We start from the raw sequence: 14,627 nt of genomic DNA on the forward strand, positions 1-14,627 counted from the left end.
CTGCTGGCGCTTTTTGGTCCGGAAAACCGAGTTCTGCCTGTTCCGTGCCTGTTTATATCGCGCCTCGTTCGCCCTCGTGCGGTGTTGCAGCATTCTCGCCCATGCTGCATTCTTCTCTTCGACTAACTGCTCGCATTCGCCGTCGTACCAGTCGCTTCTTCGGTCCGGGCCCACCGTACCTAGTGCAGTGGCTGCGGTGCTACCTATGGCGGATCGGATATCTCTCCAGCCATCTTCAAGGGCAACTGCGCCTAGCTGCTCTTCCGTGGTAGAGACCGGAGCTAGTTGGCGGTGTTTTCAGTTTTCAATTTTCACCGCTTTCATGTGGGTGGATCTTGCAAAATAGAACACGTGGCATGAATGAGCAGACTGTTGGAAACATCTCTGATTTTTTAAAATGTTTGATGCATTGTCTCCATTTTTAGAGACAAAAATATGTGACGCGAAAAACCCGCCAACTTACCCCGGCCCCGGGGTATGTTGGCGGTATGTGAGGATGTGCCAAAAACTAAGCAATCAAATGGAGATTCAATTACTTCAAGGGGACGTGCTAAATGTCTTTTCGAGAAAACTGTATATTAACCGACATTTGCTATTATATTGCAGTTTCAATACCGCAGCGTTTTGACTTTGACGCGTACTCCCTATTCAAAATCAAATTTTCGAGATTCTTCATGCAATTGGCCGGAATAAATGTCTTCTACATTGGCGAGATACACAAAAAAAAGATTTTCTTACTTTGGAGTGAATTCCAGAAATAAAACATTTTAATTTTTTTTTCGCACTGTAAATAGTACCGCCAACATGCCCCGCGTGCAGCACCGCCAACTTACTCCAATCGCATATTTTATTTAAAACTATTTAAAAAATAACTTTTGTTTGTGGGTAGATGTAATTTCTATACGGACAATGAAAGCTCAGCTTTCACGCGCTATCGAAAAATGTAATCATTCGGGAAATAGATCGAAAATCACCCTAAATAACGCAAAGTATTTAAAATTTAGAAAATTTATTTGGTATGCTCGAAAACACAATATCACCCACAACTTCTACCAAATAAATCGTTTTGCAACAAAAATATATTGCATAACGGGTTTCACATATGTCTAATAGAAACCGAGAAAAAGGAAATCCGAATTACCCCAACCGCCAATTAGCCCCGAGCTCCCCTACTTCATGCTGTCGGAACTGACAAAAAGTTAAGTCACGGAAAACTTCCACACTAAGCACTGCGACGTGAGGTGAGGAACAAAAAAGCAAAAATCTACGTCAGTCAAGAGTTTCAACGTCGCAGTGAGATGTTTCGTTGAATTTGCTACAACATCGGTCTACCGGATTATTCTGGCCATAAGCTATGCGGTGCCTAGGAATCCAGAGAATCGAACGATTCCTTATTCAAAAAGGTGGAACGAATAAATTAATCCTGAAAGAATGTCGGGACAACATTGTTCGACAAAACATCAAAAAAACATTCTTTCTAAGAAAGAGCGACGAGACTCCAGCGTTGGGAAATCTAGTTACATGCATCTATTATTATACGGCGGGAAAATGATAGGGTCGTTCCAAGGCAGTCTTCTTAGAGCGAAACGTACAAGCTTCTTTGAACGCGTACCAACCGGTTGCTTTGAACAGCGTTGTGTGGTGCTCATATTTGTACCGCATACTCCAAGATGCTCTCGATCTGTGCGCAGTATATAGATTTCAGTGCGTAGAAATGTGTTTCGTTTGAGAAAGTTCCACGTTGAAAAGCCTTCGCCGGTGTTGCGGTGATATGGACGGCGCACAGTGGGGCGAAACTGAAAAAAGACGGTCAAAAGTCTTTCCTGAGTTTCGCAGATGTTTTTATGCTTTTATGTCTTCAGGAAAGTTTCCTAGGACTATATCCCACATCTTTTAGGATAAGCACCTTAATTTTTCTTAAGGTGCAAGTGTCACTTAAAAAAAAATTTTTTTAGCTCGACAACCAAAAATTTTTTTTTGTGCGGAATCTTGTAGAGCAATTTATTTTGAACAACTTTGAAGAACATATCTGTCATCTATATATTTTTCCTTAAGTGATATGTACGTTGCACCTTAAAATCAATTTTTCAACTTTCTCTTCTACAACTTAATTTTTTCTACATTTGTATATTCTAGAAAGTTTTAGATACCGTCAAAACACACAACTTTTCTGAAGACTCCAATGATGTATAACATGTGTATCGGGATTTAAATCGATTTTTCTTTAAAAAAATACTCTTTTTCATTACAAAATTTCTCAAAATTGTGAAACTTTGTGAACCAAAACTCAGCATGATTAGATTCGTCATGTTATGTAGTATTTGTAAGCGAAGTATAACAATCCGGACTTTTCGGGTTTTTTAGTTTTCCTACATTTTTATACTGTATAATACATGGATATTTCACAGTATCTATAGAGCGGGCGTTAGTAAATCAACACGTAATAATACAGAATACTACACTCAATGCAAAATATATCTTCTATTATCAACAATCAACATGTAAAAACAATGAAAGTGTATGAAGCATTTATTATACAATAGAAGTATTTTATATTGAACTAGCCAATACCCGCCGCGTGTTGCTGCGACTTTCAACGAAATAGGATTAAACACAATTTGTTCCGAAGCGCCATGGCAGATAATCCCCAATCAATAGCACACAAACACGCTCCATGACAAATGTCTACTACGTATAAATTTTTAGGGCAATCGGCCTTTTGGGAGTCCACACATCACATACATACAAACATTGACTTTTATATATATATAGAAGAAGATGACTAAAACGATTAATCTTGGAAAGATTACATAATTTTGGTATTATTCCTCTCATTCTTCGTTCCAGTTACTCAAAAATCCACAAAACGCAAGCTCTGAGAGTGATTCAGAATGATATTTGCTTTGATGTGTGTTTTCTTTTATTTTCAATAATTCACAATAAAATATTACTAATGCTATAAATAATTGGATTACTGTTAAGCGTGTAATGTACCCGCGTAAAAAGCAATTTAGGCGTCCTTCTAATGTATAATTAGTGCTTCATACACTTCATTGTTTTTACATGTTGATTGTTGATAATAGAAGAAATATTTTGCATTGAATTTAGTATTCTGTATTATGACGTGTTGATTTACTAACGCCCGCTCTATAGATACTGTGAAATATCCCTGCATTATACAATATAAAAATGTAGGAAAACTAAAAAACCCGAAAAGTCCGGATTGTTATACTTCGCTTATATTTACTACATAACATGGCGAATTTAATCATGCTGAGTTTTGGTTCACAAAGTTTCACAATTTTGAGAAATTTTATAATGAAAAAGAGTATTTTTAAAAAAAAAATCGATTTATATCCCGATACACATGTCATACATCATTGGAGTCTTCAGAAAAGTTGTGTGTTTCGACGGTATCTAATACTTTCTAGAATATATGAATGTAGAAAAAATTAAGTTGTAGAAGAGAAAGTTGAAAAATTGATTTTAAGGTGCAACGTACATATCACTTAAGGAAAAATATATAGATGGCAGATATGTTCTTCAAAGTTGTTCAAAATAAATTGCTCTACAAGATTCCGCGCAAAAAAATTTTTTTGGTTGCCGAGCTAAAAAAAATTTTTTTTAGGTGACACTTGCACCTTAAGAAAAATTAAGGTGCTTATCCTAAAAGATGTGGGATGTAGTCCTAGGAAACTTTCCTGAAGACATCAAATCATGAAAACATCTGTGAAACTCAGGAAAGACTTTTGACCGTCTTTTTTCAGTTTCGCCCCACTGTGCGGCGTGTCGAATATCACCCCCAAATCGCGGATAGAATCCACCCTCTATATTACGCAGGCTTGAAGGATATATTCGCAACGCCTTAGAACTGTCGTGCGTCCAAAACTTATCACCTTACATTTATCGATGTTGATCTGTATGCGATTCAGCGAGCACCGCTCCTAAATATTGACTATATCCTGAATCGAGTCCCGAAGTAATTGAATGAAAGGTTTTCAGACCAGTAGCGTAGAGTAGTTTTCCAGAGTTGATGCGAGTGCAGAGATCGTTGACGAATAAGATAAAAATAAGTGGCCCTAAGTGACTTCTTTGAGGTTCAGAAAAATCACTGGTAACAGAGTTGCGATCGCATCTGTAAATTACGTAGATGGTCGTAAGCTCGTAGTTTAATATATCATCGCGTAGCCAAATTTCGATGAGTACAATAAGGAAATAGTCGCAAGAGGTGAGGGCAAACAAGGTCTGAGTTTTTGTTCTCATTCCACGGATGTTCTGGTAGTAGACGAACAGGAAATTTTCTGTTGCACTCGGTAACGTACTGTAAACCAAAAGGTTTTCAGGGAGCGGGTGATCATCTAAATCAAAATACTTGCCTGAGAAGGGAGTTAGGAAGACCCCTACACAACCTCCGAAAGCAGAGGTTGGGCAACTAAGATGGTCGCTAGCTCTGGTGCCTCCGTAATGTTGTGTAACAGGCGTCCCAGTGATGGCAGTGCAGCGTGAGTTTGTAGGTGTGGTATCGTCGATGACATGGAAATAATACTTCGTTCAAGTAACATCAGAGCTTTCAGAAAGCGAACTGTCATGTAAAACAAAATACTCGCCTGAGGAAGTTCGGAAGACCTCGTCACGACTTCCGAACGCACGGCCGGGAAGAAGTGTTCCAGAACACTGTAGGAGTGAATTCAAATTCTCGTTCAAATCAAAAAGTTACAATTAGCAACACAATATAAATAGATTGTCGATTTAGAAAAAAAAGGTGTCAATTACCTGAATTAACTATTATCAAATAATCGTCATATGCGGTAATCGATTAAAATTTAATCGATTAGATCGATTATTCGGGAACTAATTGGACATTCATTCCAGGTCAGAATCTCATGGGTTTAGAAAGAAACTTTATTAGACGAAAATGGATTGTAGTTTAAAAATATAATGAGTTTCGCGATTTTATTTCATTCGAGTGAAAATTCGACATTCTAGCTTGTGTCATCAACTTCTGCACAAGCTGCTGGACAACCTCATCGGCTGCGTTTTTCCTCTACCTGCTGATTGGTGCAGCATGCTTATCCGTTTTTCACACGGCTTTTGGTGATCACAAAAAATGTGTGAACTGTTTGTATTTAGTGTCTAACTGACGCCAATTTCGTGTTAGTTTGGATATATCGTTTAAATGGCAGCAAGTTGGTGTCAGTTACTGACGAGTGGAACACGTGGAACATTCAAATCCAACTTTCAACAAAAATCCAACTTTTTAAGTTAGGTGTTGCACCCTGATAAACAAATTGGTTCATTATTTTTTCCTCTTTAGGAAGTTTAAAAAAGTGTTGCATAAAATTGACGTGTGAACCACAAAAAGGTTCGATTCAATTTGGTCCTCGTTGCGTTGCGTTGCGTTGCGTTGCGTTGTGACGATGATTTTGGCGGATTGCACACTGACTTCATCATGTTTGACTGCTGATTATCTAATAAGAGTTGCTTAGGAAGTGGTAAGTAGGAATTCATACCAATCCGACCCATATTAAAACCTCAACAGCATGATAGCCATCATTGCCGGCCGCCCCCATCTCCATCGTTCACGGGGAAGGATAAAGGATAAGGTAGACGGGAAGTGTTGATGCTCCACCTACTTAACGGAAGGACGACGATTCATCAGACTCTTCCATAGGTGTCGCGGAGTTGGTGGTTTGGAAGGGTATCAGGTCTAGGATTCGCTCCAAGCAAACGATGCGACCTGTAAAGCATGTTTTATTAGGTAGTTGTTTAGTTAGTCTTCGAGTGCACGATCACTCGAAAAAGAGATGATCTTGTTTAGTTTTTGGTTATTTTTAAACTCTGGGCAGCCGGCTACCGAGAGTATACTATGTTCCCTAAACAAAAGCAATTTGAACTCCACACGGCCGACCGTGGGAGTATTGCCTAGAAAAGCTAATCTTATCCGCGTAATGGGCCGGATCACTATTTATTGCAACAGTATTTGGACAGAATTCGCTACTTCTTCTCTACGATATATTTATTGGCTTGAAAACTACCGAGTGATAACACATTATACAGGCAAAAATAGCGAGAGATGTTATAAATCAAGGAAAGTATTTCTTATTTTCCATATCGGATTGTTTGTGGAATACAAGTATACGAGCGATAATACCGAACACTGAAGGGAAATATAAGGTTCGATTCAATTTGGTCCTCGTTAGTAAAAAAGAACTTCTGTACTAATCGAGGCATCAGTCTCGTTCAGTCGTTTCAACTGTACACATAAGTTGTGCGTTATTGCTGGATTTAGCGGCCCACTCATCTTTTTAGCTACTGACGAGGAGAATCCGAAACACGAAAATATAGCTTTTTGGTTATATACACCTATGCATATGTTCGGGGATTAACCTCAATTTACTTAGGAAAAATTAGCATAACATTTTAGCCTTTTTCACCCACCCACTAAAAACTGTATTAAATTTAGACACAGACTATAATAACAGGTATTATCCGGTGATTATCACTGACATTCCAGAGTAAGCCTGAATTCAACACGCTGTTTCCCAGAGCATTTTCGGTGATAATATCACGAAAGTACTCAGCTACAAACCATCTGTCCACATAATTGCAAACAGGTAGCAATCATAATCAATACTGCCGGATGGGTGTAATTGCAAAACTGAATGCCTGATAACAATCGATGGCTGTAAATGACGCTATAATGAAACGAAACCAACGAAGCGAAACTGATCGTTTCACGGCATTAAATGCGACCATTATCGCTCGGCGAATCGTCACTTGTAGCGCTAATCAGCTAAGCAGCTTAACACTGATTGTAATAAATTGCTCGGAAAATTGTTTCGAAATTCATGAATAATTCGCTGTAAGTTCTCTTGGACTTGACAATTTAGAGTGGGTTAATGACCAATCAAAGTCGCTTTGATCATAACTTACGATGGTTCTTGATATCCCGAGGCTCCTGAACTAAGTTCGCGCTGGTTTCTTATTGAATTGTTGACCAATTGGTCGGTGTTAAATCAGACCGGACTAAGTGACATTATATTGATTTCGAGAAATACGAGTTTGAAGTTTTAATCGCAGCATTTACATTATAATTCAAAAATATTTTTCGCCATTATCACTGTTCAAGATGACTCATAATGTGTACTAAAAGTGTCCGAAACCTCAATTTTTTCGCAAACAAATGAAGTTCATTGCCATGCGCTGTTAGGCTCCATACAAAACTGCCTCAGACATCTCTTCGGCGACAGTATAATAACTTCTTCAAACATGTTGGAAGCAAACACTCCTGGCGGGATTAGGAATCGCCTCAGGGATGGGCTGCTTGACATTTCAAAAATTGTTTTTTTTTTCTAGGATGTCCGTGTTGACATTGGAATGTTAATTATCGAAACAGATGGGTAGGCCGACGGGGGTACAGATGAAACTTATGTATCCATTCTATCGGCCTTCTTCGGCGAACGTCGCTAACAACATGTTCATCAGTACGTCATTGTTCATCCGAACACAGCGCACTCGATAAATGAGAAGCATATAATTGTGTAATGATATAAAAAGCCGCTTTTCCCACAATCACTGGCCACCCCCATACTATGGTAGACGCTATACAAAATATATGCGAACCGCTGCCTCCATGTGACAGTACAGTTGTTTATTTTCAAAGCATCATAAAAGTCGTACCGATTGCTGCGTCATTTTTCCACAGCCCACGGCAATTTCCACATTGGACAAAATTGCTCTCACATTACGCGGGAGGGGAGAAGCCACATTGCCAGTGTATGTAAACTTTGAAAGAAATTTTAATGAGGTATCTGATATTTGTTGGCCCATTCATCAGTTTCAAGGAATTGGTTTCACGTTATGCGTAGGAAAACCATTGTTGTTCAGCTCAATTACGCGTTGTCCTTGCTGTCGAAACTTTTAAATAAAATAAATGGTCCCGAGGGGATTAATTATATTATCAGATTATTTATATTAAAACACGATTCTCCTTTAGAGAATCATTTTCCAGTAATCGAGGTATTCTTTACTACTTTCGAGAACTATGCTAAATTCCTCTCTAAGGAGGAAAAATGGGTAAGCACCAACCTTTCTCCCAAAGGCAAAAAGTTTTGGTGAAACCACTCCTTTGGAAGTGAAGGGCACAAATCCTAACTTAATAAAGTCATGGGTGCGTCTCGACTTCGCTTCATCAGAAACCGACACTAACATATTGTCGGAATAGATTAGCACCGGCTTGAAGCTAAATCTCAAAACGGAAACTCTGTTTATGTTTCCAATCAAACGACTGGTCAACCATCCTCAGGAGGCCAAATTTGAGAAATACATGAAGAAAAAGTGGGTTTCCGTACAGAAGAATCTGCAGATTTTGTACAGAACCTAATGAATGGAGTTAAGCGTGAGGTGCGAGCGTTTTGTTATGGTATTGAAGTCGAATGAAATAAATGTGCCAAAAGCTTCCTGATGTGTTATATTTTATTGTCTGAAAATTTCAAAAGGATCGGTCCACTAGGTAATTTTCTACAGCTTTTTTCCGTGATGCAATTTTTTGTGGGACACCCTTTATACTCAACTCAAGTAGTTTACATTTTTTACCTACAATCTTGTGTTGTCGTGAATACACCAGTAATCGCCATCAGGACCATCCTCTAAAAACGGTTTTACTTTTACTGAATTATTGAGACTCTTTCCTTCTGCTACCACACAAGGCATCCGCATGCCGGTATTGGTCTAACAATTGTTGTATAGATCCACCGAATGTACTTGTCCACATGATTTGCCGTAAGTACGCCTGTATTGGCCGAAGGTCACACAGGGTTTCTAATCGACTTGTGCAGAATTGAGTTTTAAGTGAAGAAATACCCCAAACGTACTTAACTTGATTTGCGGAAATAATTTCAGAGGCAATGAGCAGCAGCGAACGAGCTCCGGTTGTAATCCTACATTCCGTGAAAAGCACCACGAATGTTTTGTTTAACTGATAGTCCAACATGAAGATACTATTGCTCAACAATACATAAGGATTGCTGCCTCAAATTAAAACATGTGTTAATGCATAGACCGGTTATCTCTATATTACATTAATTGGCGAAACTATATGACAGAAACCTAAGCTCGTCAAGCTTCCTAAACAAGCCATTGGCGACTAGGTTCCATAAAAGTGGTGACAGCATACCACCTTTAGGACATCCGCAGACGCTCAATTCCTTATCTCTAATTGTGTTAAAGATGAGCACAGATGTCGCTTGCTAAGCATCGCGTATATCCAGTTCGTGATACATATATAAAAATCCAAAGTGGATTCGAAAGACATATTGTCATTTTCAATATCAAGACAAACTCATAAGCTTGATTGCTTTTGCGAAAAAGCCTTTTCAATATTGTAGACAATATTATGTAACATGGTGCTAGTAGACTCCCCCGCTGATATGCATGTTGTATTGCATATAGGGGGTGTTCAATCAGGCTAAAATCTCTAATATAGTGGTCGATGAAACGTTTCACTGATTTAAGAAGGAAGAAGGTCAGACTGGTCGGTCTAAAGCTCTGTGACTCTTCATAGGTATCGCGGACAACTTTGGGAATGAAGTTTATAGTTATTTCCCACCACGCTAGTGGAATGTGTCTGGTTACAAGAGTACAAGATAGAACTATTATCAAAATAAAGCTTTTCACATTCATTTGGAAGTAGAACTGTAATTATTTCATCTTTTTTGCTTTTTTAATATGCCTATTTGATTCAATCAGCTGTCATAATTCTACGAGCAAATGCCCAATGATCAGAGCTACCTGAAAAGAACTCAAAGACAGTCGTCGGTGATGGCTCTGCAGGAAAATGTGAGTGACAGTTGAGTACCTCATGTTCATCAGACGAGTACGCACCAGTACCAGTTCTAATTGAACTGTCATGAAAGTCTTTCGACTCTTTGAGACTAGATGCATTGTGCTACTTAAATGTTTTCGACCCATCTCTATGGCTACGATTCCATCCTAGTATCGCCCTACTCATTTAAATCCATTGGGAAGAGCAGCGTCAGCCATCTTCGTTCAACACATTGGATCAAATAGGAACGTGAAAATTGGGGTAGGGGAATTATGGTTAAAACCGACACCTTAAGCTTAACAATTTTTGTAAGTTGCCACAAAACCAATAAAATTATAGTTTTTATGCAGAATTCTTCTTCAGAAAATTCTTAACAAGACTTAATTTTTTCAGCGCTTCGAAAAATTAATTTCATTAAAAATTATTGGTTGTAAAACTTGGAAAACAAAGTGACTTTTTGTAGGCACTGCGGGAAAAACCGACACCCCATAGGGGTAAAATCGACACCCCCTTTAATTTATTTTCTCTCCACTTTATTAAAATCTTTATCTTTATTAAAAATGAGGTATATGCGTGATTAATAAAGTGTGAGTATGTATGATGCAAATATGCGCTTTTTATTGCTTCATCATGTAGTGAGGGGAAGAAAGTTCGAAAGCGTAGTACTATAAATGGCCTGTGTTAAGCCAAAGAGGACCAAGCGCCATTTTGAGGTATATGATCTAAAATCACTATAGTATGCAATGTAAGACTAAAAACTCCAATATCTATTATATTTTGGGAACTCAAATAACAAATGAAAGCAAGTAAGTGTTCTTTAACTTTCTATGCGAATGCTAAATTAGCGAAAAATGAATTTTGGCACGAAAAATACAAGAAAAAAATTATGGCGCTCAGTTCGGTGTGGCTTAACGCAGGCCAAATAAGAGTATTATATGCTATAGGATTATTTATTGATATGAGTATTTCCGAAGAATCTTTGCGCACATCATTGCAACCTCCAGTGTCATTTTACTTCGTAAGAGAAGATTTGCAAGCGTTCTATGTTCTACTAATTGGATTCATTCACTTATAAGTGACACACACACTTCTTAGTAAAACTATCTTTTTCAGATTTGATCATCAACGATCTATTGGGGTATACATAATATCATTGTCTCATTGTGATAAAGTTCGTCTATGACAAACCAAGAGAACACTATAAATTCGGTTTGATGAGCTTTTTGCAGAAATAGCAAAAGCTTCGATAGAATCAGATAAGCAAAAATTCCAATTTTTGATTTTTAAAGAGATTTACAAGAAATAAACACAATAAAAGTATTTCTGTGTATTTCTGCTAATACTATAGTGTTCTAATGGGCTAATTGAAGTGTCACAAAGATCTCCAGTATTTTGAAATGAATTGCAAGTATACACAACCATCTAAACAGCGTGTCGGTTTTACCCTAACCACAGGGTGTCGGTTTTACCCCAACAGCGCACATTTTTTTTATAAAAGCAATTAAAAATATTGAATTTCTCAAACTCGTCTTCAATACACCTAGTTGATCATAGGACAGGCCGATAATAAGAGGTACTGAAAAATGTGGGGATTTGAAAAGCTTTTGTTCGGTTAAAACCTTAAAATCTACCAACGAAATTTTACATCCAGACGAGTATGAACGCTGCTGTCGTATGTTTTGTTTATTTTTATGACATTCGGCGTACTAACGTAAATCCAATTTTTCTTCAAATGCTCTAAATAAACGTACTAATAATAATGTATCATTATGAAATGAATATAAATTTGATTTCTAGGAAATGTTGTGGGGTGTCGGTTTTACCCACAGTGTCGGTTTTTCCCACAATTCCCCTACTCTATTCGAGTTTTCGATGCGCTCAAACGTGAGTATTTCACAATTTCCAGTCCATTTTTGTTATTACATATATTTAGGAACGAACTGAAGTGATTGATACTAATTTAAACGCATTCCATCGATTGTAGACTGATTAATTTTCAAAATAGTATTATGGCACCCTCCCCAATACTGCCACAATTGACTCAGAAGCCTATTTGAGTTTTTTCTCCCGTCACCATATTCACAGTTCTAATTGCAGCTATTTTTGTCATGTTTTATTCATCCATTCTATCGATTTTTTTCGGCGATCGTTGCTCACATCATTTTCATCTGTGACTCATTGTTCATCCGCACAGCGCACTCTTTAAAGCAGATGCGTATAATTGTGTAATTATACGATGCCGCTTTTCCCACAATCACTTGCCGCCCCCATACTATGGTGCTATACTATACAATTCATGCAAACCACAGCGTCCATGCGAATTTAAAATAAATACAAAAACTATTGACACTGGTTTGTTTTCGCCGCATCATAAAACTCGTACCGATTGCTGCGTCATTTTTCCACATCCCACAGCAATTTCCACAATGGCCAAAATTGCTCTCATACTTCCCCGGGGGAGGGGGATGCCACAGTTCCGGTGTATCCTTTGAAAGCAAATTTAATGAGATAGCTGATATTTGTTTGCCCATACAACAATTTCGAGTAATTGGTTTGAGTTATGCGATGAAAAAGCCATTGTTGTTCAGCTCAGTTATGGGTTGGCTTTTCCGTCGAAACTGTTATATAAATTAACTTTTTCCGAGAGGAACATCTTTTCAGAATACTGGTTTTATTCTCTTCAGTCTTGAATTCTCTGAATTATGAGTCAATTTTACAACCATCGAGCTTTTCCTAGGTACTTCCAAAGAGTTTTCAACCAATCAATCCAACCACCATTCAATTTTGTACGAATTCCAATCGATTCGAGGCAGTTGGCAATACTGCATATATTAATATCGATCGCTTTTATTATGCTGGCAACAATGATTTTGTTTTGATTTTTTTTTTCACCCGCTGTGATCTGATTTTGAAGTTACTAATGGCGTTTTTGCTTGAAACTGAGTCAGGTTCTAACCCCAACCGCTGTCAGTTCATACATTTTGACAACAGTTGGGGTTAGAAACTGACTCAGTTTCGCCTCAAACAAAAACCACATAAGCAAACACACCGAAGTATCCTGAAAAGTAACTGCAAATTCTCTTATTGTTTTTTATTTCATATCGACGAGTGTCCTTACGAGCACATTTATATTGGTTTTTAACTTTTCATCTCACAATTTTACAAGTGCATAGATCACAATGTGCGTGGCTGACGGAATTGTTATTTCTTCCTTTGAATGAATTTGTTATTGAGTAAGCCCAGGAGTAAACTGATATGCACTGAAAATGATGTGGAATCTTCTAGGTACCTGGAAATTTAGGAATTGAGATTAAAACCAATGCATTAAAAATTAAATTACGAATTGACCACGTAGTTCCGTAGCTATACATAATGAAGAGATGTACAATTTGATTTCTGTTTGCATAACAATAGTCATCATCTTTGTACCTGTTCTGCACCAAAAAAATCCAATCAACGTATGACAAATAAATGTCATAAATTAGAGTTGGCACGTGTCAGCTATACAGCGATTTTTTCAACCCCTATCCGGAACAAAAACAAATGCCCAACGACAGATGACATGCATTTAAATGTTAACTCAATCATCTGTCTGGGACAACTAGTGATGATAGATGGAACATGCGAGGGAGAAATTGACCATAGAGTTTTGCGTTGGTTTGCCAGCCGAATACAATTTAGTCAGTTTACCAGTGAACCAGAACTTCTGTACTTCTCGGGACTTCAATTAGGCGTTCACACAACTTTTTAGTTTCGATTTCATTTCGATTCAAGTTTCAATTTATTTTGAGCAACGTGCAACACGCATACAAAGTTCGAAAAGCACCGAACAGGGGCGGCATCCAGAGAACAAAACTTGCACAAGGAAATTAAACAGGAAGTGGAGGGTATCGAAACTCGCTGTTTGGCAAACGATCCGCGGATGTAGCAAACATTCGGTTTAATTTTACATCTGGGACCGTCAATGGACAAATCTGTATGGAAGAGTCCAAAAGCGACCTCTGCACTTCTTGAGATCTCACGAAGTCTTGATACTTTCTCGGTCGGATTTGGCATGGAAATGATGTTCGAAAAATCCCCAAAAAATGTTTAAAATTGCTCTTGTGAAAGTGTGATTACAAGTGTACTAAAATCGATCCTACCTTTGTCCTAAATCTGATGAAAGGAGTCAAGACTATGCCTTTGACAACATTTCTCGACAAACATATGATGACGGCCTCAAAAGCCAACTGTCAAAATTGTCCTTGAAAGGGAATTCTGGACAAACCGTTACTGGCTAAACACAGTTCATAGCAGTTAATGAAAGAGAAAACTTTTCTCTTTTGTTTTCCACCAACATCTGTGATTGGCGAGTAACGGTTTGTCCGGAATTTCCTTTCGAAGATAATTTTGACAGTTGGCTTTTAAGCCGTAATCATATGTGTGTCGAGATTTGAAGAATTTCGGACATTTGGTGACCCATATAGCTAGTAATTGGTCCTGATTGGTCCCTATATTTTTGCTACAGCAGAGATTTTTATGAACATTCTTGTATTGTGTTCCCAATCAAAATATGGCGATGTGCAGTTGATATATTTTCTATGCAGACTATTTTACGTAACTGGCCTATCGTACACTATAGTATGCCAAATATCACTTTGTAAACTACCAACTGTTATCCTTGTGACGTCGACTACTAATTGTTCTTGACAGTCTTGGATTGGAACGCATAAAAACAATTATCGATTACTTATTCGAGCGAGGTAGAACAACATCTATATTATTAAGACTGTTTACAGAATTACGTTCATTCGGGAAAAAATAT

The 14,627-nt window shown here is 37.9% G+C and overlaps 1 protein-coding gene across 10 annotated transcripts in view; it reads right to left on the reverse strand.

The window, feature by feature from the left end:
• The window catches only part of LOC131677661 (alpha-1,6-mannosyl-glycoprotein 2-beta-N-acetylglucosaminyltransferase), a 216,088-nt gene that overhangs the window by 185,855 nt on the left and 15,606 nt on the right, over window positions 1-14,627 (reverse strand). The gene's annotated exons all lie outside the window — the stretch shown is intronic.

The sequence above is a fragment of the Topomyia yanbarensis genome, chromosome 1 (assembly GCF_030247195.1).
Source record: "Topomyia yanbarensis strain Yona2022 chromosome 1, ASM3024719v1, whole genome shotgun sequence".
NCBI lineage: Eukaryota > Metazoa > Arthropoda > Insecta > Diptera > Culicidae > Topomyia > Topomyia yanbarensis.